This window comes from Anneissia japonica, unplaced genomic scaffold, assembly GCF_011630105.1.
Source record: "Anneissia japonica isolate Jap-2015-1 unplaced genomic scaffold, ASM1163010v1 scaffold27830_len515607_cov181, whole genome shotgun sequence".
In the NCBI taxonomy this organism is placed as follows: domain Eukaryota; kingdom Metazoa; phylum Echinodermata; class Crinoidea; order Comatulida; family Comatulidae; genus Anneissia; species Anneissia japonica.
The window spans coordinates 508,970-513,436 of record NW_022732997.1 but is presented as its reverse complement, the minus strand read 5'-3'; the positions used below and the strand labels follow the sequence as shown (position 1 = coordinate 513,436).

General features: G+C 38.4%; 1 protein-coding gene across 3 annotated transcripts in view; it reads left to right on the top strand.

Annotated features, from left to right (window-relative positions):
- The first annotated feature begins 2,069 nt into the window (after nt 1-2,069).
- LOC117115939 (WD repeat-containing protein 89-like) overlaps nt 2,070-4,467 on the top strand; it is a 137,400-nt gene continuing 135,002 nt past the window's right edge. For all 3 annotated transcript variants that reach the window (XM_033259832.1, XM_033259831.1, XM_033259829.1), the window contains exon 1: nt 2,070-2,201. The gene's annotated coding sequence lies outside the window, so the exon portion shown is untranslated. The remainder of the gene's footprint in view (nt 2,202-4,467) is intronic.

Here is a 4,467-nt window from a genome sequence, read left to right as displayed (position 1 = left end):
ACAGGAGGCGATCGCTTCATGAAAAAAATCTCCCTATTTTTTGGTTTTCAAACTTGGGATCTCTGGATAGACACCCCTGGCATAGTCACTTCCTATGTACTATTAATTAATAATACATTTTTTTCTTTTAAATAATAGAAGAAATGTTAAGCTGATTTGTGTTTTAGTTGCTTCGTAAGTGTTAACTGTACAAATGCTCTTAGAAACCAGAGCAACCAACACTACCGTATACTCTCTGATGATCTTTGCCGAAAGAAAACATGGAACCATCGTCGAGGCAATTTTGGAACAGAATAATGCAGAACTTTGTTTCAAATGTAGATTTAACGATCAATAGACAAATTTTAAAAGAATGCAGGAGCATATATCAAAATGAAATTAAATATTGTATAAAATATTATCTTGATTGTTCATTATAAAATGTTGTTTAGTTAACAAATTAGTACACAATAAACAGCATCTGTACAGCATAAATAAATTCAATATAAAATCACATGTCTTGTTGTGAATCTCCGAGTTGTAAAGAACAGATGATGTACAGCAGCAAATCAAAACAAAATTAGTATAAATGGAGAATTACGCGGATTGAAGACGCTCGTGCATATCTAAACAGGCCGTAGACATACAAATCTCAATCTCAACATTATTCAACCTCAAAATGTGCTTCACAGCACAAACACTCCGAAGAAGCCACGCCGTCGCTCGCACTGTACGTCGGAATGATCGTCAAGGGACTAATTCATATGTTCTTTCTCCAGTTTACTATACCTCCATGGTTTCAATAACGTTTTAAATTTTATTTTTGATATGTTTATTTATTTATTTATTTATTTTTATTTTTTGGTTGGTAGGAGAAGCGTGCTAAAAAACCAGAAAATGCTAAAACAAAGATAGTCTGTTCTTGTTATCACATCGTGCAGGTACATGCGTAAGTGTTACGCTTCATAAACATCATGATAACCACCCTATTTCAGAAGAGTAACGCCCGTGAGCTCGAGGGATCGGAGATGCAGCCCCGGGCCCCCAGCTCAAAGGGGCCATGGAGGCATTATTTTTTCCCATACAGTTAAGGTAGAAATTATAGAAAGGTGGGGGGGGGCCTATTTAAGGTCATTTAGGTCAACTAATAACATGAATAATTTTGCAAGAACATGTTTGCTGACTTCCCCCCGCGAGTTGCAAAAGCAGTGTTCGCTGTAGTGCCAATTGGGGGTCAGTGCATTTGTCCGACTGGTCCTTTGGTCTGAAGGGCCTTGGTCAGAAGGTCCGTTGGTCCGAAGGTCCGTTGGTCCGAAGTAATTAATTCAAATATAGACAAAAATATATTTGAAGAAAACACATGTTTGGGACCACCATGTAGTAACCTGTCTATATTGGCTAACAATATACAATTATTGCTAGGATGACTTGTCAGCTCAGTTATGTATATTTTTGACAAATTATTAGAAATTTAAAAGATTCCAAGCGAATGGAGCGTAAGTGTAACTTCCTGTTTAAGCAGGAGACAGAAAAGTTTTAATAACAATAGGGGAATTCAACTTCCATGCTTGGAAAATCCTTAACAGATTTATTTACTCATGGCCGATGGGAAACAACTGCTTTCTCACTTTTACAAAGTAGACACATTGACGTGGTCGGTTTCAGAGGGATATTCATTTTTTTCTCCCAGACGAATTGTGTTTTTTCTACTCTTCTGGGGAAGGGGAGGGAGGGGGACAACTGGGGGAAAACAAATTTTCTAGGTGGAATTTCCCCCATCCCCTGTAGTACCGCCACTGCACATTAAAAGCAAATAAGCACTATATATGATTCGTATCATAGTACATTGAGTTTTAATTCATAATACTACTGGTAATAGTTCAACTGAAATTCTCACTGGGAAAATCTTCCTATCCACGATCGAGAGACGAATTTTTATGATGTGAGTATAGGCCAACATTTTTAACTGTAAAATTGTATAGCAACTGCGTCCGAAGTACATACTCGTAATTTGTCTCCGAGCATTTCTAAACGTTTATACCCTTCAGAATCAGTTCTACTAAAAATATTCTTTTTTAGTGAAATTTTGCCGGAGAGGGCGTTCAATTTGGGAGATACGTTATACTGCTGTGACCTTGAACAAGCTGAGCAGGCACGTGTCCATTGTTTATAATATGCGTGTCCCAGGCGTTTGTGCGTGTTTGGTGGGCGATGGAAAGGAGGTAGGAAAGATTTTAGGCCTATGCTAAATTTCACTGTAGTATGTTAAATAATTACAATGCCATTCGTCATCTATTTTATACTTATCATCTTTAGACAAATAAAACTTCAGCGATACGAATTGCTTTATTTATCTTACTGAGCTAGGCTAGTTTAGCCTGAGCAGAGTGAGTACGTGAGTGACAGTAAAGTACTGCACCAGTAGGCGAATCTCTAGAGAAGCTAGGGCTAGGACGAAGCAGGTCAACTCGGCCCCAAGTCAACTCGGCCCCAGTCAACTCGGCCCCATGTCAACTCGGCCACAAGTTAACTTGGCCCCAATATACTGTATATTTACGAAATAATTACCAAAAGAATATGAATTAATGCAAAAACTATGCCAGAATTAAAGTGTTTTAAATCTTGCCTTCGTTATTCTTTTTTCATAACAATAATACAAACAACAACTAGAGATACTACTATATGTTCAATAGAATATTCATTTTCCATAATTTGACCCTAATGTGACCACTGTGACCTTTGACCTCAAGCTGTGAACACCCCCATGTTTGGTAAGAGTCTGTCTAATGCAATTGGTCCAATCGTTAGTCTAAACTACTAACTACTAAATCCTTTCCGAGCCACTGGGGCTCTACATAGGGCTGGAGCTTATCCCCAGTTTCTGTAGTGTGAAGCAGCCATGAGAGTTCTACTCCCCCTGCCAGTCCATCTCAGGTTAGTCCCCAGTAGTTTGCTGGTACCCATTGATACAGCTGGGTGGACTGAAGCAATGTAGCTAAAGTGCCTTGGCCAAGGACACAAGCGAATCTGCACAGCGCAGACTCAAAACCCTGACCTTACGATTGAAAGTCCAAACCTTAACCGCGCAATAGAAATATTTGATAATTTTCACCAAAATGACCTTTGTGACTTTTGACCATAGGCAAAGAGTATTTTTTTCATGTTTAGTTGGTCCTAAGGATCATTCCTGATAAAATTTGAGCTCAATTTGACTATTTTTAAAATTTGACCCCAATGACCGCTATGTAACCCCTAATCCCAGACTGGGGTGCAAGAGGTGTCACTGGTTCTTAATGATAAAATTTGATTGAATTCCGTTCAATCGTTTGCCATTAGTAACATTTTGAACCTTTGACCTATGAGGTGAAAAGTATTTTTTTTTTGTGTTTAGAAGTCCTAAGGATCATTCCTGGTAGATTTAAGCTCAATTGGGCTACTTTGAAAGTTTAACCCTAATGACCCTTATGTGACCCCCTGCCTGATCCCAGACTGGGGTGTAGGAGGTGTTGCTGGTTCTTAATGACCAAATTTGATTGAATTTGGTTCAATGGTTTACCATTAAAAGCATTTTGAAATGTTACCAGATAGAACAAAAGAATAACCCTTTAATGTCCTTTGACCCTAAATTGCTGAACACCATCGAGACCCTACCATATGCTATTACACATGTGCCCAGGACAAGACTGTGTATGTTATTTGTGACAGAAGTCTTTTATTCATTTTTTAAAAAAGTTTTTACCCTAATGACCCCTGTGTGACCTTTGACCCCAAACAGTGAACACCCCATGTATGAGAGGTGTCACCGGTTATACTGACGAGGTTTGGTTGAAATCGGCTCAACCGTTTGGCACTAGTAGCATTTTGAAATGTTTCCAGAAAAAAGATAAAAATTACCCCTTAAATACCTCTGACCCCTTATCCCTGAACACCCTATAGACTCTGCCTTATGCCAATGTATATGTGCAAAGGACAATAGACCGTGGGTTGAGTCTCCAAAATCGGCTTAGTTTACGAATTCTGTGACCCACCGATCCGCGCTACTTGGCATTCGCACAAAAATGTCAATACTATTTTATTGGAACATACAGTAATATAATTGTCGGCAATCGTAAATTTGGGGAAACTGTAACCAAAAATGAGAATTTATCTTCGAAAAAATAATGTCGTTCACGAAAGCAGTACCCAATCACAGCATACTTACCATATCTGTTAAGCATTGGTGAGACGCTATTAGCCAATCACAAACGTTCTTGTAAACTCGGTAACTAATGTAAACAATGTCGCAAGGAAAGTGAAAATGTGTAGCAATTTGGACGAAAGTTCTCCGGTTTTAGTGGAATATTTCAATATGATATAAGTATACCAGCCTTTAAATAAAATATATTGGTAATAGTTGTAAGATTTTAGAGGTAGTAAATTGCATTTCCCGTCTTCTGTCGACTGTCATACCGTAGTTTTTTAAGCCAAAGTCGACCGTGCTGTACTGAA